Source organism: Lissotriton vulgaris, chromosome 7 (genome assembly GCF_964263255.1).
Source record: "Lissotriton vulgaris chromosome 7, aLisVul1.2, whole genome shotgun sequence".
Lineage (NCBI taxonomy): Eukaryota > Metazoa > Chordata > Amphibia > Caudata > Salamandridae > Lissotriton > Lissotriton vulgaris.
The window spans coordinates 35,493,733-35,516,365 of NC_141695.1; positions in this window are offsets into that span (position 1 = coordinate 35,493,733).

Below are 22,633 nucleotides of genomic sequence, written 5' to 3' on the forward strand. Positions count from 1 at the left end.
GTCAGGGTACAAACTAAACAAAGATAAAACTGAAGTAAAATTGCTTAATAACCAAGGTAACAAAGAGATCATGGGAGACTCCAGTCTGACATGACAACCAAAATGTTTTAAGTACCTGGGACTAGATTTTGACAGGGATTTGATCTCCACCCTTCACACTAACAAAAATCTAGTCTTCAAAAAAATATCAAACCTGTTGGAAGGGGGACCACCAAAATACCGTTCATGGTGGGGAAGGGCAGAGGCGCTGAAAATGATGGTAACTCCACTAGTGAATTATCTTGCAAGCATGCTACCGATGACTTTCTCCTCTGACTTTTTAAACAAGATAGACAAACTCTTTAATACCTTCCTCTGGCAAGGGAAGAAACCCAGAATATCTCTGACTAAGCTACAGCTATCTAAAGAAAAAGGCGGTCTGGGTCTTCCTAACTTCAGGAATTATCAAACAGAATTTTTATGCAAGCAGGGTACCAACTAGCTGACTGTAAATCAGGACTACAAGCCGATCTGGCTAGATGTGGAGAAGTCACTCATCAACAATATGCCCTTAGCTGCCATCCTAACCATTGGCCTCTCCCACTTGCCCCATTCTAGGTATGTTCTCCTCAATACTAGGCGAGCACACCTGAGATTAGAAAAGTCAAAATTAAGACTAAACAAATATAATCTAGTTTCTCTATGGCGGAATCCCTCGCTAAAGATAGAGGGTAACATGCTCTACTGGAAATACTGGGCACAAAAGGGGATAAACTTAGTTAAGGATATTTATGCAGGCACTAACCCATTACCTTTCTCAATGCTTCAAATCCAACAATCTGACCCCCAGGGATTTTTACAATTTTTTTAAATTAAAAGCCCTACTTTCAGCACGCCCCATTAAACCTCTGGATCCATGGCTCACCTCTCGACTCTCACAAATCTTGAAGGCAGGCCATATAGAATCGAAGATATATAAACTCCTTTTACCCAACGCTAGGAAGTCACACAGACGTAACGAGACACACTGGGAATCAGAACCCAACTCTACCAATCTCACATTTGAATGGGATAAAATATACAGGTTAGCCATCTCGAATAAAATATCTTCTATCCTGTCCCAAACCAAGTTCATGATTCTTAACAGGTCATATTGGACTCCTGAAAAACTCTTCAAACTACGTTTAGGAGACAATCCGACATGCTGGAACTGTAACGCTGCTGTCAGTGACCTCGCCCACATGCTCTTCACCTGCCCCTCCTTATAGGTGTTCTGGGATAAAATTTATAGTTGCATAAAACACAAATTCAACATCAATCCCCCAAGAGCATTTTCATACATTGTACTGGGCGCCCTGGACACAACACTAGTCAACGATAATGACCGTCAGCTGTTGGATCTCATGCTCATCTTAGCTTGCAAAGTCATATTATGCAAATGGAAGAATGCTAAAGATGTGTCCTTTAGAATTTGGCAAGAATGGCTGTCCTTCCTAAGAGGGGCGGATAATCCGGTCCTCCACAACTCCCCTTGGCGTAGACCCCACAAGAAACTCTGGATGTCCCTAGACGCTTCTTCATTCTCATTTGACCCTCCATGAGTCCTTTTCTATCACAATAGCATATGTATTCTTATTACAACTTCAATGTATTAATGTATCCACGCTATTTGATTGCTTAATTAATTGTATGGCCACTAGTAACAACTATTCCTGTTTCAAATGTAAACACAATGCTTGATCACTTGATCAGTTGTCATAGCTACTCTCGTCCACTGATATGCTCACTGTATATGATCATTATGTGAATATTGGGTGTAGTCATTAAGTGCTTGAGTGCTCCTTCATGTACGCAACAACAATTTATTTATTTATTAATTTTTTTAATTGTTTTATTTCCACAGTCATACCGGTGACAATACAGGTTAAATCCATACAGTTAATACAATTGAAAGTAAACTGACACAAATCAGTAATTTCAAACATTGAGCTTAGATACTGGCAAACTTAGCAATATTCTTTGAGAGCGCCCCAAGTTAACATACCAATGCGTTTCTTCCTTATCCCCTTCAAAGCATATGAACTCCATTCCAATTCAAAAATATTATAAAGCTTGGCTCTCCAAAATTCAAATGTAGGGGCCTCAGGCTGAAGCCATTCAGTTGCAATACATAAGCGCGCTACAGTCATAGCTATAAATAAAAAATATTTATGCTTACTTAATACATTATCATTGCAAACATTTTGTCCTATTCCCAATAACATAAGCGATCGCCCGACATCGTAATGGAGCCCATAGTATCTTGAATGTCCAACTCTGATTCTCCTAACTCATTCTGCCAGTACGCATTGTATTTTTGCATATCATCAGTCCTAAACTCCATCAAGATTAAATATAGTGAGCCTATCCTTTTCTTGATACGAATTCCCTCAACTAGTTTATTGGGATAGGGTTTAATTTGCTTTTTTAAACAAAAATCCCGAATTTGAAGATATTTAAAAAAAGAGGACTGAGTCAGCTTATATTTTTCTACTAGGTTTCCATATGTAACAAATATTGCATTAGTGACATATAAATCACCTATTTTACATATCCCTTTTTTTGACCAGTCCTTTGCCACTCTGTCCCAAAACACGGAAGGGAGTAGTTTATCCGCATTAAAGGGAGTATAATATGTAACCCGACCAAAGTTCATAGGTCTCCTTACGCTTCTCCATACTTTAAAAGCCGATTCCAGTACCTTAAAGCGTGTACGTTTATAATAATTCCCCTCCAACTCCTTTAATAAACACACCTTTGCATGTTCTCCTAATAACAAAAAATATATCGACGGAGCTTCTGCTTCTTCCTCAGTTAGATCCCCTGTAAGCATGAGTCTCATTCTTTGCAGAAAGCAAATATAATAATAAAATAAAAAGTCCGGTAACCCTCGCCCTCCCCTTTCCTCGGGTAGCGTGAGCCATTTCATAGCACCCCGGGCAGAGGGGATGTTTCAATGTTAGAAGGGGCGGTCGGAGGGCATCAAGAAGCTGGGGTGGAGCATATCACTCTAGCTACAATCTATTAAACAATTCTGAGCCATATGGACAAAACCAAGAAAGAAAGTCATAAAATTCAGAACTCCTGTCGAAAGCTACAAAGTTCCATTCGGAGATTGGCAAAGTCGCAGTCCGACTTTGGAGAAAGGTTCATGAGGTGGAAACTAGAGTCTCCAATATCAAGGATGAATTGGTTAAACATAAAGCGGTTACAGAAACTTTGAGTGCTAATAAGGAAGACCTGCTATGGAAAATGGCTGATTTTGAAAACAGCGCTCGTCGCAACAATTTAAGACTTATGCAAATTCCCGAGGGTAAAGAAGGGCAAGACCCACGCAAGTTTATAGTGGAGTTATTTCAGAAGGCATTCCCGGACTTGAACAAATGGGATTGGGAGAGAGAGATTGAGCGAGCCCATAGATACCCTTTCAATATTCGTCTTAAATCTGGGCAAAATGTGACTAAACCAAGACCTTTCCTTGTGGCCTTCAACAATTTTCGTTCCAGGGAAGATATATATATGCACACCTCACCAAATAACAAAAGTATGGGTGAAGGGTTCACTTTCTTTGCGACACCAGACTATCGTAAATATACAATGGATAATCGCTGGCAGCTGCGACAGTTAGCCGTTCAATTTCAACGAAAGGACGCACAAGCGTATATCATGAACCCAGCGAAACTTAAAGTCATCTATAAGGAGAATGTCCCTTTTTTTACTAACGTTGCAACAGCGAAGGAATATTTGCAGTCTATAAATGATTCTTAGATTATCTTTTTTTTGATTACTAAAGTAAAGTGAAGTATAATTCAGTATAATTTAGTATGAAAGCCTGTCATCTAAGGACATCTTGAATTTTTTTTGCATATGAATATTTTTCTTGCTATATCTCATGTATAGAGATCTATAATGAGATTTTGTGTAGCTGCAATATGTGGTGCTGAAAAGTTGCTTTCAAGATAAATTTGAGAAATGACATTTTATTTAATCCTGTGGGGGGTTATCAGAGGGGGCGGGAAGCCGGCTACCATCAACAGGACCACGAGTCCGAAAGCCTCGGAAAAGGGAGGGGGGTATCTGGAGGAGGGGGTGGAAGGCAGGAGGGGGGCTAGGTGGCGGAGGGCACAGGGGGCTAAGGGGGTTAAGGGGAAAAAAACACAGTGACTACTGGTGACAATATACAGAAGAAAAATTATCACTGGCACAGGGACAATAAGTTAAGCAGTCTGATTAATTCAAAACATATTTGTTTAGATAGAATCAAATTCAATCGGAGGACCAGGAAATCAGAATCTCATGCCTCGCAATATTAAAATTTGTTCTTTCAATGTATCTGGCCTTAATAATACCAATGAAAGAAAGAGGATACCATCTGAAATTCGTTTTATTCAACCAGATATTCTTTGTCTGCAAGACGAATTTGGCATGGGAGAAACGAAAGCTTATAGCAGATTTAGGATACACTTTAATTGCTGCCTCCCAACAAACCATTATGACTAGAGGGGTAATGATTCTTTCCAGACCAAATTTGTGCACCTCAGTTCAAAATTCGACTGATAAGTGGGGCAGATGGGCAATATCGGATTTAAAGGTAGGGGGTAGACAATTTACAATTTGCTCTATTTATGGGTCCAACATGGACGAGGGGGAGGTTTTGGAATGGCTAAATAATGAAATTGCGAATTGGAGATCCCCTTTAATTATATGTGGGGATTTGAATATCAATTTAAATACGAGGGAGCTAGCTGCAGGTCCGGAGAACTATAAGGGTCGTAAACCACGAGTTTTTAAAGCTCTATACAACTTGGTCAGTGATCATGGCTTGATAGATATCTGGAGGAAAAATCATCCGACACTTCCAGGTTTCACTTATTATTCTTCTCCGCACAAGAAATGTGTCCACTTCTATGTATTATGGGACAAAGATGCAAATATTCCCCAGAGTATCATCGGACCACTCCCCAATATTAATCGAATGCCCCATAGTAAAAGAGACTAATCAGTTCAGGAGTTTTACTTATGATAGAAAGCTTTGCCTTGATGAACAGTACAGAGTATATATCAATAAATGGATAGCAGAATTTATGAATATTAATTTAGGGTCAGCTAACATCGAGATGATTTGGGACACATTTAAGGCATGCTTTAGAGGGGAGGCAGTAAGTTATGGGCTCTATCATCAAAATAAATTACGCTCTCATTTGCGAGATCTCTATAACTACTTAAAAATAGCAGAAGAAGAATTGATCAAGGAAATTGGGAAGAAGGATAATTCGTTGAATATATCTGAGGCTGAGGGAAGAGTAGCACAATGTCGGGCTGGTATAACCGGGGTATGGAGCGAAGAGATAGCACGGAAATATTTAGTAAATAAACAACACAATCATGAATACGGGGAGGCAATTGGCCGATCACTGGCTTTAAGATTAAAAATGAAGGCCACTTCTCGTATGATTCTGTAGTATCCTGGCCTGACATGTGCTATGCTGTCTCAGTGGAACCCTGCACCAGTGATGCAATATGGAATGTTGGGAGTAGTAAATGTTAGTTAGATTGGGGCTGAGTGCCAGGTTAGGTGCTCCTGGTGGGGCTTATAACTATTGTATCTCCAGCTTGTAACCAACTCCAATAAATTACTCGTCGCCAAAATAATGTAGTAACTAAGTCTAGACTAGTAGTAGTATTTTAGGTAGATTTATTCTGGTTAGTTACAGCTTACTAGTACAGAAGATATAAGCTAGTACAAAGCAGTAGATAGCAGATGAAAGCCCCACCAGGAGCACCCAGCTAGGCGCTCAGCCCTTCTCCAACTGTGAGTTCCCACTCCCAACAGTCCATCTTGCATCATTCAGGCAGGGTTCCACTGGCACAGGATAAATCATTACAACCCAGGATACTACATATTCCCAAGCTACAAGATCAGTTGGGGGTGGTTCATGAGGAGCCGGGGGAAATATTAGATATATTTCAGCAGTTCTATGCAGAATTATACACTCACCAGTCAAATTCAGTAATGGGCCCGGTGTTGGAAGAGGACATGATTAATAAACTAACTGATAGTGAGATAGAATTCTTAGATAGTCCCTTCTCTATGGAGGAATTAGAGGCGGCAGTTAAAAGTATATCGAATGGAAAGGCGGCAGGCCCAGATTTTATTCCCGGAGAAGTATACCAGTGCTTTTTTGAACCATTGAAAAACGTTATGCTGGAGACTTTTAGAATGGCACAAATGGGGAAGGCTCCACATACTTGGAATGAAGCTCTAATTGTTGTATTTGCCAAAAAGGCGAAGCCTCCTGAATTACCTGGATCCTACCGCCCAATATCTTTGCTTAATTGCGACAGCAAAATATACTCGAAAATAATAGCGAATCGTTTATCTAAGGTCACCACACCTCTTGTCTCTATAAACCAACATGGGTTTATCCCAAAAAGAGGCACAGTTACATATATTAATAAGGTTATTACTTTATTCGATATTGCAGAGGGGGAAAAAAGAGATCTAGCGCTGATATTACTTGATGCTGCGAAAGCTTTTGATCGTGTGGAGGGGTTATATCTATGGGAAGCGATGAAAAGAATGGGATTTGGAAAGACTTTCTTAACAACAATACAGGTTCTTTATAAGTCACCTAATGCAAGAATAGCTGTTATGGGCCTGAAATCTGAAAAGATTACTATAACCAGAGGGACACGACAAGGCTGTCCATGCTCCCCATTACTTTTTGCTTTATTTATAAATCCTTTTATTATTAATTTGTTAAACTCACCTCACATTAAACCCTTTATTGTTAAAGAAATTGCATACTCAGTATTCGCATATGCTGATGATATCGCGATAACTACAGTCAACCCTGGGGAGGCAATAAAGGAGATAGAACAATTAGCCAGAGAGTTTGGAGCTATCTCTGGCTATAAATTAAATTCTGCAAAAACTCAAGTACTCTGTACAAATAATATACAATTTAACGATCCAAGGGCAACGGACGAGGTCACCTATTTAGGTATAAAAATTAAAACTCAAATGCAAGAGATAGTCGACAGTAATTGGGAAGAGACAATACAACAAGTAAAGTAATCATTAGAGAGGTGGGGTCGGCTGCAGTTATCTATAATTGGTAGAGGTAACATTATCAAAATGAATGTTCTCGCTAAGATATTGTATCTATTCCACAGTATTCCCTTGGAATTTCCACTGCAGTATATACAACAACTTCAGCTCATGTGTTCAAAATTTTTTTGGGGCTCCAGGAACAACAATTTATTTAAATGTACTACTTAGGTCGGATCCATTTTTATTGTTTCTATTGTTTTCATTCTCTCCTTTTATTTTACTAATTTTCATTCATCTACCTGTGTCCGTACATATATGTATTTCTTTTACTTGTATTTTCTCTTTAAAAAAATTACTTGAATTCCCCAAACTTTTTTTAGATAATCATTTTTGCAATGATTTTGTATTATGCTGTACACTGTATCTATTGTATGTGGCCCAATGACAGCAACTCAACTCCCTGATCGACAACCTAGCCAGCCTATGACTCAAAAAGCTTATCACAATGCCCACCCTTACCGCCGGACACACTTTTGACACCATCTTCTCCGACAGCAAGCACATCACCCTCAGTCACACCACCATACTCCACTGTACCGACCACCACTGCATCCACTTCTACTTCGAGAACACACCATGCACATTCAACTGCAACGAAACCCACAGCACAGCTTGAAGAAAGTCACCGAAGACCAGCTCCTAACCACCCTCGCCCGAGACCCTTCAACCGAGCCCTCTGACACTAGCGCTGTGGCCCACAACTACAGACAATGGATCCACGACTGTGCCAACACCCTCACCCCAATCAAGAAACCCTCCAACAGGCACACTGAAACAAGAGCCATCTGGTTCAACGCTGACCTCCATCTTCCAAACAAACCTGCAAATAAATTGAGAAGCAGTGGCGCCAAGACCAGACGCCAGACAACCACGCAGCCCTCAAGAACGCCAGGCGTAAGCACCACCAATTCATCCGATTCAACAAAAGTACCTCCTACAAGGAACGTATCAACAACAAAGCACACAACAGCAAAGAGCTCTTCAGCATCGCGAAAGAACTCGCCTTTCGCAGCTCTAGCATGAAAGACATCCCACCGTCGCAAGAACTCTGCGACTCCCTGGCCACCTTCTTCCACCCCAAGATTGCAGACATCTATGACAGCTTTGACACCCAGACACCGACGACAGACGCTGACATCCCCGACTGAACACCCACTGAACACACAGTCCTCCTGCTCTCCAGTAACCACGTCAATGATGAAGACACCATCAAAATCATGAACACCATCTACTCTGGCTCTCCTTCCGACCCCTGCCCCCACCACATCTTCAACAAAGCAAGCTCCATCATCGCACCCCAACTCCAAAAGATCATCAACAGCTCCTTCTAGACTGCCACCATTCCAGAGAGCTGGAAACACGCCGAGATCAATGCCCTGTTTAAGTAACCTAAGGCGGACCCAAAGGACCTCAAGAACTTTCGACCCATCTTCTTGCTCCCATTCCTGGCGAAAGTGACTGAGAAGACTGCCAACAGACAACTAAACCACTTCCTGGAGGAGAACAACATTCTGTACTCCACCCAATCTGGCTTCCGCTGCAACCACAGCACCGAAACCGTCCTCATTGCTGCCACCGATGACAACAGGGCCCTACTGGACAATGGCAAAACCACAGCCCTCATCCTCCTGGACCTCTCGGCTGCTTTCAACACCGTCTGCCACCACACCCTACGCACACGCCTCCATGACGCAGGGATCCGTGACAAAACCGTGAACTGGATCAACTCCTTCCTCACTGGCAGAACCCAGAGAGTTTGTCTCTCCCCATTCAGATCCGAATCCACCACGATCACCTGCGGGGTACCCCAAGGATCATTCCTCAGTCTGACCCTTTTCAACATCTACATGGCACCACTCGCCATAATCGTCCGAGCACACCAGCTCAACATCATCTTGTACGCCGATGACACCCAGCTGATCGTCTCCCTCACCAAGGAGCTGGCCACAGCCAAATCCAACCTACATGAGGGAATGAAGGCCGTCGCAGAGCGGAAGAAGACCAGCCGTCTGAAACTGAACTCTGACAAGTCGCAAGTCCTCATCTTTGGCTCCACCCCTCCGCATGGGATGACTCCTGCTGGCCGGCCACGTTGGGAGCTGCTCCAACACCCAGCAACCACACACGCAACCCGGGTTTCATCCTGGACTCAACGCTCTTCATGACCCAGCAAGTCAATGCTGTCTCTTCCTTCTGCTTCAACACACTCTGCCTGCTCTGCAAGATCTACAGATGGATACTCACCGACACCAGAAGGACGATCACCAAAGTCCTCATCAGCAGCAAGCTGGACTATGGCAACGCCCTCTATGCGGGAACCACGGCCAAACTCCAGAAAATACTCCAATGTATACAAAATGCCTCTGCATGCCTCATCCTTGGAGTCCCCCACCACGGCCACATCACCGTCCACCTGAGAGACCTGCACTGACTCCCGATCAACAAGAGGATCACCTTCAAGCTCCTCATCCACGCTCACAAAGCACTCCATAACGCCGGACGGCAACCCTCAACGAATGACTCACCTTCTACACCTTGAACCGCCAGCTTCACTCTGCAGACATTGCCATCGCCACCATCCCACGCATCTGCCGAATGACCACCGGTGGCAGATCATTCTCCCACCTGGCCACCAAGACCTGAAACACCCTCCTCATCCACCTGCGACAAACCCAGAACCGGCTGACCTTCAGGAGACTCCTCAAGACCTGGCTGTTCGATCAGTAGCTGCTTCACCCCCCCTCTAGTGCCTTGGGACCCTCACGGGTGAGTAGCGCGCTCTATAAATGTTCTGATTGATTGATTGATTGCCGTGTGCTTTTATGGCCCTAGTAGCCGAAATACAGTCATTTGAAATTAAATTAAATGATTACAACCTTTGATTCAACAGAATTGGTGAAAAAACATCCATCACCACCACTATGCACTTATCTACACTCAAAATCCTGATGGGACCCACTAAATCCAATGCTACTTCAAACCATGAACTAATGAGAAGTGTACAGATAGTCATGGGTTGAGTTCTGCATTTCAACCCCTTATCACTATTCAAACAGTCCCCACATTCTCTCACAATTTCTTCCACTTGCATGTCCATTCCTTGCCACCAACATTTCTCCCTATAAATTTTTTCTTGGTTATGCCAGGATGACTTTTGTGTGCCCGATCAAATAATCTATTTCTAAGATTGAGGGAGGAACTAGTCCCAAACCACAAAAAATAAACTCATCTTTCTGAGACAGTTTATCTCCAACATAGTAAAATCCACTCAATTGTTCATCTCTTTTCTTATTACGAGACCATCCATCTTTTATCCTGTCACACACCTTCACCAATACCACATCTTTGACCACTACGTCTACCCATTCATCATCTTGTATGCACTCTTCTCAGCACATACCACAAAATCATCATCATCACCAACCTCAAATTCTTCAGGGTCCACATTATCATTGACAAGCCGGGAACGGCAATCTCCCAACCAATTTTTTTGTGCCTGGTACATTTGTGACTTCAAATTCAAATTCTTGTCAGCATACCATGCATTTACTAGGTATCCCAGAGATGACTTCACTGCCTTTCTTTTTGAACACTTCTTTGTGCATTTTTTTTTACTTCAAAACTGCTCCCCCACCCAAACTTCCTCAATTTATTAATGGCCCAATGCACTGCTAATGCCTGTTTTTCTGTGATGGAGTAATTCATGTCTGCACCTCACAAATACCTAAAATGAAACAAAATAATGCATTCCACACCCCAGAATTTTATAGAAAAACAATATGTCCCCTATGCCTTTGGCACTGACATCAGTCATTATTACATTCTTATCTCCAGTCTAAAAGCTTTGAAGACTGGGTGCCTAAATAAACATATATTTGAAAGTGATGAATTCACTTTCACATTCGGCAGACCATTGAAATATTATTCCTTTTTTCTAGATGGGCTCTCATATTTATACACCTGTCAGCTAAATTAGGAACACATTTTCTATAATATTCACACATGCCAAGAAATTTGAAAACCTTTCATTTCCCACTTGGAATAGGCATATCAGTAGTCTTTATTACATTATTTATTGATTCAATACCCCTTGCAGAAATACTATGCCCAAGGTACTCAATTTCTGAAAGATGAAATTCACCTTTCTTAGCTTTCAATGTGAGGTAGTCTCTCAGACATGATAATATAACACATACTCTCCAGTCATTTTCACCCACTTCCTTGCCACAAATTAAAACACCATCCTGATAGATCTTGACACCAGGTCACCCTTTCGACCCTTTCCCTTTTACTTTTTGAAAGATGGATGCCACAGATATCAGTCCAAAAGGCATCATCAAAAACCTAGAGGTACCAAACAGAGTTCTGAACATTGTTAAGTCTTGTGAGTCATGATGTAAATTCACCTGGTGATAGATAACCCTAGGCTATGAACTCCGCTCCACTAGCAGAAGTTGCGGAGATTTGGTAAGTATGCATTTAATTGAAAACATGGAATTCAAGCAAGAATTCCTATTTGCTGCGCAATGGAGTTACCTACTGTACTCAAAGCCCTCGGGTAAATCAGCTTTATCTTTATATGCTAAAAAGCTTATAACCAATTTACAAAAGTGAACTTTGTAAAACATCAGCCAATGGGAGAGGTATTGATTTTGGGGTCAATCCTTACCTAGGAGGAGGGCAAGCAGATGCCTTGATCACAAAGAGCATATCATTCTGAACAATTTGGTGGTGGTCCCATCCTCCTAGGACCACACCAAGCAAAGGTATGGGCAAAAATGCAATGTCAATCAAAGGCCCAGCAAAGCATTATGGGGCGAGATTCTAGTTTAGTGAATATAATAATATTAGCTCTCAGCTGAGCCCGAGAGCCAGGCCCATTGAGTAGTGTTTTGATATTGGATATTATAATATTCATTGCACTCTAGAATATCGTCCCATAATGCTATGCTGGGCCTTTGGTTGGGATTGTACTTTTGCCCATAACTGTGCTTGGGGTGGTCCTAGGAGGATGGGACCACCACTGAATCATTTCAGCATGATGTGCTCTTTGTGTTCAAGGCATCTGCTTGGTTCTCTTCCTAGGTTAGTGAGGACATCAAAATCATCAACTCTCTCACTGCTTGCTGTATTTTCATGAGATGATTATTTGCATTTTAGTATGTACTAGAAGTACTTGTCGTTTTAACAACGGTATGTGAGGTTTCTGTTTTATAAATTGTGGTGAGACGGAATGACATTGCGGAGCGGAATCTACCGAGTTTTTTATCAGTTCCATAGAATTTCGTATAGTGGTACTCTGCCAACTACACCCACCCTTAGTGATAGGCAGAGATTACATCCAGCTGTTAGACCTGTCATCTTCAGAGTGGTCTTTCTCCAAACATTTTGCCTGATTCCCTCCTCTTTTTTCTGATTCATTTGTTGGTCTTAGGACTCTGAGCACTGCTGACCCAGTGGTAAAGTGCATGTTGTTCTCCCCTTAACTTTTGCAACATTGATGTATAAAGAATTTGCATATTTTGTTTACTTGTTAAGTCCCTTGTAAAGTGGTATACCATATACCCAGGGCCTGTAAATTAAATATTACTACTGTGCCTGCAGCACTGATGTGCCAACCACACAAATAGCCTTTCAAACCTGTCTCAAGCCTGCCTCTGCAAGGCATGTGTGTTCCGTTTACTGACAATTTGATTTGGCATTTAAAACCACTTGCCAAGCCTTAAACTCCCCTTTTATTACACATAAATCCCCCCTAAGGTAGGGCCTGGGCGCTCTATAAGTAAAAGCTATGACATGTGCTTCTATGTTTTGCATGTCCTGGTAGTGACAAACAACCAAATTCGTTGTTCACTGCTGTGAGACCTACTGATCTCAAAGGTTAACAGTAATACACTTTTAAGCTGTAATTCCTGATTAGAAAGGATTATCTGTGTCATGCTTTATATCTTTGGAATGTTAATGATAAATCCTCTTTACTGGTAAAGTTGGATTTAACATTCCTATTTTAGAAGTGCCACTTTTAGAAAGAGGACATTTCCCTGATCTTAGCTCTGTATGCCCGCAGCCTGTTTCCAATACACATCTTGGGTGGGTGACAGCTCACATTGTTGATTCCCTCTAGACATCTACAAACACAGGAAGGTTAGGTGTGACTGAGTGCACAGTTGCATTCTGATGTTTTTTCCTGGGCAGAAAGGGAGGGAGGAGCTGATACTTGCACCTGCATAGGTAGTGCCCTGTCCCCACTCAAAGGGCTGTTTACCCACTACTGATAGTATGGAGCTAGGGCTGGGATGAAAGGACCTCTGTGCAATTCAAAGACCCTTCTTTGAAGTCACCCCTACTTCAAAGGCAAATCCGACACCACCAAGGTAGTGCACTACTGAACCTGCGAAGAACTCTGCAAGGAGAACGGACTAATGTGCTGCTACAAGGACTGCCACTCTGCTTGCCTGCTGCTCTGGAAGACATGCTTTTCTGCTCTGCTGTGTTGTGTTGCCCTCTTGCCTACTATCCTCTGCCCTGCTGAGGCCTGGACCGTTTCCACTTGAACCCAGAGTGACTCCAATGGCATTCCGGCTTATCCCCAGTTGTGCAGTCTCAGGGACATCAAAGACTTTCTACAAACCTGCAAGAGCACTTGGACTCTGACATCTGTAAGTCCTGCCTTTCCAAGTAGTTCCGACCCACTCCGGGGCCCTTGAAAGTGACTTTTATGTGCTGACACAGCAGAATCCCTGCATCATCTACCTTCCTCCTATCGGACCGATGCATCTCCTTGGACACCGACACAGTGCTGCTCCAGACAGCACTTCAACAGACAGCGCAGCTCGAGGATGATGGACTGCACAGCTCAACGATGGTGCATCACCTGCATCGCAAAGGAGTTTGTCGATGAATTTTCTCCAACTGCACGAATCAGGACCAAAGCATCACGTACATTCAAGGGATCAACAACAATGCATTGCATTCTCTGTTCCTGCATCCTCCTTCCAGGGTACTTTTTCAGTGGGCCAATGCTGTTTCCTGAATCTGGCTGCACTCCATCGCAGTTGGCCTAAATGTTGTCTTTACCCCTGTCAGGTGCCACCACATATCCCAGATTAGGGCTTTATGACTCTAAGCATTTATTCATTTTTCAAGCATTTTTCATTTAATTTTCATAACTTCACATCCTCCTTTTCTTTCTCACCGCACCAAACCAGTTTGGATCCAGCCATATGCAGATCAGTCTTGACCCTGCTCCCCATCGGAACAGTTCAGCCAGAACTGCCAGGCTAGGTCCTCCCTGGACCAGAAACAAGCATTATAGAACTGGTTTTGGGGTATATCCCCTAATCAGACAGGATAGTTTGAATCCAGTGGCATGGCAAGCATCGGACCCACGTCTTAGTATCCTCGTCCCACTTGGGCTGACAAATGAAGAAAAAAAACAGTTGATGTTCCGAATGCTAAACAATGTCAAACACTCACCCCTAGTCGGAGAACTGGGCCTAAATCCATCATTTGAACCCAGTCATATGCAAATCAGCCTTGACCCTGCTCCCCATGGTACCAGTCTACCCAGAACTGCCAGGCCAGGTACCCCCTGGACCAGAAACTAGCATCTGAGGACTGGTTTTGGGGTATCGCCCCAATTCAGACAGGATAGTGCGAATCCATTGGTATGGTGAGCATGGGACCCACATTTGGGTATCTCATCCCACTTGGGGTGACAAATGAAAAAAAGGTGGTACTGGGACAACTCAGGTAGGTGCTTATCTTCTGGCCTTTTGAGCCCCAACAATGTAGCCCCAATGAAGATTTTCTCTCTGTCCTTAACAATGTTTCACACACCCTGGCGTAATTAGAGAATCCCTTTTTTCTACTTTCCCATTGGTAAAACTGGTAAAACTGAATCACCAGGACCAGGGCTGCAGCGCCTATTGTACCATCCTGAGTGACCCGATTGGAACCAAAGGCTGCAGATCTGCATGTCAGCCCTGCATGAGCAGCTTGTTTGCTTGAGTTTGACCCTGCACACACCATGTGTGGCAGGGCCACTTAACAGTATTTAATATATTATGTAAGTCACCCCTAGGGGAGTCCTCCTATACCCCAGGAGGCGGGGTGCATTATATTATATTTGTCGATATATATATATATATATATATATACTCAAACATATATTGCCTTGTGGTAGAATTCTAAATGTAATTCTACCCCAAGTGACCAACCCCTCCATAGGATAACAAGGGCTGGACACTGGACATACCCCAGATGTCCAGCTCCATAATGGAACGGATGATTTATTTCATGTTTGGTATCATACACCATGCTTTTTAACCCCTGACATAATGGTTTAACCAGCATGTACCTAGTTGGCACTTTAGAAAGAGCCCGCCAAGTTAACCCAGCATTTTCGTGCCTTGGCAGGCTTTTTCGAGGTTTGTCACCGAGTGGGAGATCTGACCTCATGCTGGGAAATGAGTGCTTCTCCCAGAGGCCAGAGACCAAGACCTGTGTGTGCAGGAGGTGATGCCTCCACCCTCACAGGATGGCTAGTGAATGGACCATCACAGCAGTGAGCCTCAAAGTCTTCATCTGCACCATGGGACAAAGGAACTTTTCCCCCACTCAAAGACTCCCTCTGCCTCAGGCTCTGCTTGTCATGTTCAGGTGGGAAATTAGCTATGCAGGGAGTGTGGGCCTCCACAAGGCTGACGACACCTCTAGGGTGTTGCAGCTGTGGTGTACACTCGAGGATGGTTTTGACCATCTTGAATTTAGGCTAAAAAGCAGATTCTGACAAATTTTTGTGACACTCCCACAGGATAAGATCACTACTGGAGGGGATTAGACACAGTAGATGCACATTGGCTTCTACTCCCCACACCCACCAACACCCTCTAAATCCAGGATTTAAGGGGCACCCCAGACACCAGCAGCTTAGATTCGATGTGATATCAAGTAGAGACCCATCTCTTTCTTGACAAGTCATGACTCCACAAAAAGAGGCGCTAAGCTCTGCTCCGGGGAAGCCACAATGCACCTGCTGGATTGTGACTCGACCAAGGTAAAAGACCAGTTCCAAAACAAAGGTGAACCCTCTGCAAACTCCAGACTTCACAATAGCTTACTTGGCTAGAGGAACTAGTCCCCTGCAACTAATAGGCACAAACTGCTAAATCCACAACCTTTAAGTAATGTCCAAAAAGCTGTCTAGCATAGCGTCTCAAAGTCCCTAAGTAGGTGGCTTCTGGGAACCGTAGTCCCAACCCTCAGTGAGGCTAATCTTTCTACACCATTCTCCTGGTCATCTGGTAAAAGATTTCCTCAACCGCAGTGCTTGGAGTTACCAAGGCTTGCTGGTAGTCAATCCTACTACTTCCAGCTGTACTCGATGCTTCAAGAGGAGAGATCCAACTGCACGAATGACCAACCACCCTTGTGGCTTCATTGTAAAGATCCTTCATTTGTTTGCACCCTCTCTTGGTACATCTGTCAGCTGCGTTGACAATGGATCCATTCAGCACCACAGATAGCCAAGAGTACCTTTGCCCCCTAGCCAGATAGAGTTGCTCTGCCTTAAAGCAGCCAGCGCCTTTGGTTAATTTCCAAAGATTTTTGCTCAACAAGACCTGCAAGTACCTTTTCCTGAGGGAGTCATTTAAAGAACTCAGGCCTGGTTGACAGCTCCGTTTGATAGCTAAAGTGCACCTCTGCACCCCTCTCCCGTGAGCCAGGTAAAATTGTGCTCACTGCTGTAAACTGGTCTAGGGACTCACAAGACCTTAACCACGATTGGGTTCAGTTGAACTCACTCTCTAAATAACTAATTGAACATATGTGTTTTTTCCCTTTGACCACAAACGTAATGCTTTTGTACACTGCAAAGTACTGATTTATTTAATGCTTTAAAATGTATAACTCTGGTTATCCTGTGTGTACCGTTTTTATTTTGGTGTCCAAAAATATTAAAAAATCTGGGATATTTTTAAAAAGTTGGTCTGATTTCTCTCGAGCTGTGTCATATACTTGTCGTCCATGTTGGAGATGTGAAAAGTTTAACACATGTTCCTCTAAGTAACCTGCCTGCTCTTTGCCAATCTACCAGGACTGAGAGAAGGTGTACAAGAGAGTACAATGGATCCATCTTTGTGTAGTGTGCTAGTATTGTATGGTACGGCACCCCCTGCCATAACACATAATCCTTTCAACATGCAATAATGGGGTTTCAGCGGTGGGATTCCTGACCTTGGGTTTTACTTCACCATTTAGACATAGGTATATTTTTTGGCATGAGAAATCCTCAATTGAATTTAGACACAAAAATAATATTTCTTTCAGTTTTTAAGAAAAATGAGTTTTAATTTAAATTGCCAGGGCCCTCTGTTACATCCCTATTGGATTAGTAAATTAAAGAGTTAAATGTGTAAAAGTGTTTTAAAAAGTAGACCAAAGTATTTTAAACGTTTTCTAATTTTTAATAAGTTACCCACTTTCTAGATAAAGTAAGCACAATGCAGGGTGTACCAGACCTTGAGGAGATCAGTCTTTCAGCTCTCAGGATCCAGGATGTTAGAGCTTTGTGCAAACCTAGGGGTATTAGCTACAAAACTACTGCCAAAAAGGAGAATCTAGTACAGCCTCTCCAACAGTATGAGGATAAGCAAGATAAAGCAGAGACCGTCTAGTCAGGGGAGCCTGAGACAGAGGTTTATATCTTAGCTCAGCAAGTAGTTTAGGAAGATGAGAACCGAGAACTCATGTACATTGCAAGACCCCCCTCACTTACAGGTAGTGGCAGAGGCCACTCTAGTAGTAGACCTGTGAGTATAACAGTAGGAGACCTACAGGACAAGCTTGCCAAAATCTCCCTGGTGGAAAGAAAGCTTGAACTTGAGGAGAAGACACTTGCCCTAGAAGAGAGAAGGGTTAATCTGGGCTTAGTGCACAAAGATGGTGGCAGCAAAGTTACCAAGGTCGGGGATGAATCTTGTGGCCCAAAAATTCTATAGGGTATGTTCCCAGTTACAAAATCGAGATGACATTTCTTCAAAATGGTTTGCAGCTTTTGCAAGATCCTGCACCATAAGAATAGTACATATCACATTCAAAGAGTTACGTGGGTTTTCTAATTGGTCTGCACATCTCTTGACATAACATACTAAATCTAGATGTTAATTTTCAATCGAACTACTAAAGGGTGCTCATGTGATGTTATAATACCCACCCACCAGGGTATTTTTATCTCTAGGCCTGCAAAGTCAAGAACAATGATCAACCACAATACATCAGAGCACACCGATCACTATATCTATAATCCAACAAGATAGTGAAACAAACAATAGTGGAGATTCTTCCCCGAGATGCGTTCCAATTGTCCTTGTCAAGTGTACTTTCAATAAAGTCTCAAGCACACACCTGAATCAGGTATTTTCCATTTAACATTTATTTCCAATTTTCTCAGCACATGAAGAACAACAGCAGCCGGTGCGCGTTTCGCCCACTGGGCTTTTTCAAGGCTCTAACTTGGGTATTTATCGTTATATTTCCGCCAATCAACGTAAGGCCGGCTTGATGAAGGGAGGCTTCTGTGTAAATTTATTGCAGAAAGAGTAGCAAGTAACGTTTGGCCCATAGTGGAGCAGCGGAAATTCGTTTCACACTGTGCAACTTTTACTGAAGTTACCTCCTGATCCTGAGGATCGCTACCATTCCTAAAAGCTTGTGTGCGTTTTGGGACCTTGACACGTCCGTTCTGTCTCTCTGCTGTCCGTGTTCGTGGTAAACAGCTGGATAAGACTTTTAGGTCACCAACAGTGGGGCTCACTACTGTGGGAATTACTACCAGTTAAGGGCAGAGATAGATTTCTGACCCTAGACTATGAGGTAGCTGAGTCCTCTCACCACATGGAGTACACCCTCATGGAAGGGGTTGTACTCACTACAGAGGAATACAGAATCCGCTTCAGGGAACCCTGTAAAGAACAAACCCAAACATGGGTACATTTTGTTGACTCCTCAGTCAAGGCACTGGAAGACTGGATTAGAGGTAATGAAGGGGAAACACATGAAGGGCTGTATAATGTATTGATTGAAGAGCACATTCTAACAAATTGTTCCACAGAGATATTACAACAGCATCTGGTAGATTCTGAGTTATATTCTCCCAGAGCTGGGAAAGATTTCAGATAAATGGGTCAGATCTAGGGTTACCCAGAACAAAACCCAAGGTGGAGGTGACTCCAAGAAGGGTGCTTGAACTTCCCAACCGGGGAAGGAGGTGAATACTGACAAGTGCAAAATTCAGAGTACTTTTCCGGGCCCCAAAAGACTTCCAAGAAGCGTTGGCCCAGAGACTCTTCCCAGTCCAAAAGAAAGGGGTACCAAGGTAACAATTGGGATCCCAGGAAAGCTGGGGACTGGTTTGACTGTCTCCAGCCAGGACACAAGAGAGGTGATGTAAAATGCATTCATTAAGCCATCCTCCACTAGTCAGCTATCCAAGGGGATAGCTAGTGTTGTGATAGGGAGAAGAGAGTATTCCGATTGTAACTCCCCAGATGAGGACATCCTCTTATCTTCTAACTAGAAAGTAGAGCTTACATGTGAGTTGGTGAGTCCAGAGCGAAGCAGACATTTCTACCACATAGAGGTGAATGGAATCCCAGCCATTGCCCTGAGAGATACCTGTGCTGTTCAAACCATGGAGCATGACAGGTTGGTTTCCTCAGACCCGTATATCCAAGGAGAACCTAGAAATGTAAAGCTTGTCCAGCGAGAGATCACTGTAAGGCCCATGGCCTTGGTCCTCCTAGAGATTGAGGGTTCCCTTATTTGGCACACGGGAATTGCCAGTCCAGACCTTCCCTTGACTGTCTGATTGGCAATGACGTCCCAGAGGTTGGTGTAGGTTCTAGGAAGTACTTGCACAGTGAAATTCTTCCCCCTAAGTGCCTAGGTGTACTGAACCTACCAAGAGTAGATGTTGACCCAAATCAAAAGACAAAGAAAAGAAAGTGTAGACGAGTGGGACACTTTTAACAAAAGTTCCAGTAGGTCAAGGCAATTCTGATCCAGTAATGACAGGCCCTAACGTTGGCACTGGTGATTCCCCATCTGTTACCCCAGAAGTTCTGTTCAGTCAGGCAGCTGTCAAAAAGGAAGGCTGGTAACACCTCAACTTACAGAAGAGATACAGGAAGGGGAAGGGGTGTCAGCTAGAAAATGCACTCAGAAAAATCAGATGGCAACCCTGAACCCAAAGAAGCATGTTTGTTAGCACCTCTACCAGTCAGTGGAGACATAAAGGTATGGTTGTGGGTACTGACAGCTTTCAGTTGTCTCTTCTTTGTTTTAGCCTTTATGACTGCACTATACTTGGCATGGGATTCAGACCCTAGAACCAAAATCAAGTTAGGCCCCCAGACTCTGTTGGTCATGGAGAGGTTGCTCAAGTGTTGGGCACCCTCTTTGGGTAAGTTATGCCCTGCCCTAGCTAGGATACGTTTAGCAGAGGTAGCGACCTCTGATCCCAAGGAAAATTAATTAGGCAAGGAAGCCAGAGAGGCAGCCAAAGTATAGTCTAGCTGAGGTCCCATCACTGTAGAGATGGGTCATCTTACAAGAAGAAATCACCTGGACAGGAGGATGTGAGGCAGAGTAGGACCTGTGATAAAACATACAGTTTTCTTATTCATTCCTCACTGGACAAGCCAGGGATACTCTCCCAGGGTTTGGCTGAGTCTCCTAGTTGTATTGGCTGGGAGTCGGTTGTGTAGTATACTGGAATTTTTGCAGGTGTCCCCCCATTTTTTATTGCTGCTACACGCTGTGGTATTGATCTGAAAGTGGGCTGGGTCCTGATAGCCAGGCCCCAGCACCAATGCTCTTTCCCTTAAACAGTAAATGTGAATTGGTACACCCAATTGGCAAGTACTTTTATAGCCTTGTAAAGCACTAGTGTTTGTTACTCGTGGTACCCAGGGCAAGGATGTAAAATGGATTCCAGGTCTGCAGCATTTATTGTGCTACCCTGAGTGACCCGAGTAAATCCAAAGGCTTCTGGTCTGTCATATCAGTCCTGCATGAGCAGCTTGCTTGCTAGAGTTCGACCCTGCTCACATGATATGTGAAGGGTCCCCTCACTGTAGTTACTATGTCAGTCATCCCAAAGGTAGTCCTCCTACAGCCCAGGAGGCAGTATGCATCATATTATTTGTGTGGAAATATATGTGCAAGCATATATTGCCCTGTGGTAGAATTCTAAACGTAATTCTACTGCAAGTGACTGACCCCCCCCCCCCCCCATAGGATAACATGGTCTGGACACTGGACATACCCTGATGTCCAGCTCCATTAGGGAAAATTTGATTTCTTTCATGTTTGGTGTCAAACACATTGCTTTTTAACCCCTGACAGGATGGTCAGGTGTTAACCAGCATGTACTTAGGTGGCACTTTAAATAGTGCCCACCAAGTTAACCCAGTGTTCTCGTTCCTTGGCGGGCAATTTGAGGGTTTGTGGAAATGACAGAGATCTTACCTCATGCTGGGAAGTGTGTGCTGTTCCCAGACGCCAGAGACAAAACCCTGTGTGTGAAGGAGGTGACACCTCCACCCACACAGGATAGCTATTGAATGGACCATCACGGCAGTGGGCCTCAAAGACTTCACAGGTGACATGGGACAAAGGAAATTGTCAACCACTTGAGGAAAAAGACTCCCCCTGCCCCAGGCACTGTTTTTCATGGGCTGGGAGGAAATTAGCTATGCAGGAGGAGTGCAACTCCATGAGGCAAACCACACCTATAGGGTGTTGTAGTTGAGGTGTGCAGTCGAGGATAGTTTTGGCTCTCTTGAATTTAGGCTAAAAGCAGGTTCTGACTAGTTTTATTGTCATACTCCCCCTGGAGATGGTCACTACTGGGGCAGATTAGCTGCAGGACTAGAGGCCCATTGGCTACAAGTCCTCACACCCACTAACACCCCCTAAATCCAGGATTTAGGATGCACCCTAGACACCAGAGCCTTAGCTTCTATGTGATATTAAGAAAAAAACTATTTGCACAACAAGTAGGACTTCACGAAGAGAGGTGCTAAGCTCGGCAACTGTGGCAGTCACCCTGCTGGATCGCGACCAAGGCATGATGCCTGTTTAAAAAGGAAGGTGAACCCCTCTGCAAACTCCAGACATGACAAGAACTCCCTCGGGCTAGAGGAGCTGGTTGCCTGCAGTTGGCAGCCACAAACCGCTAAATCCATGACCTTGAAGTACTGTTCACCGAGCCACCCAGTTTGGCCGTTAAATGTAACTGGGCTGGTGACTTCTGGGAACGGTAATCCCAGCCCTCAGTGAGGCTCAGCTTTCTACACCATTGCCATGGTCCTCTGGAAGAAGATTGCCACAAACGCAATGCTAGCAGGTACCAATGCTCACATGTGGTCAATCCAACTACTACCTGCTTTACTGCGGAGCCGTTCAGCACTATGGATAGCCATCAGCATCTCTGTA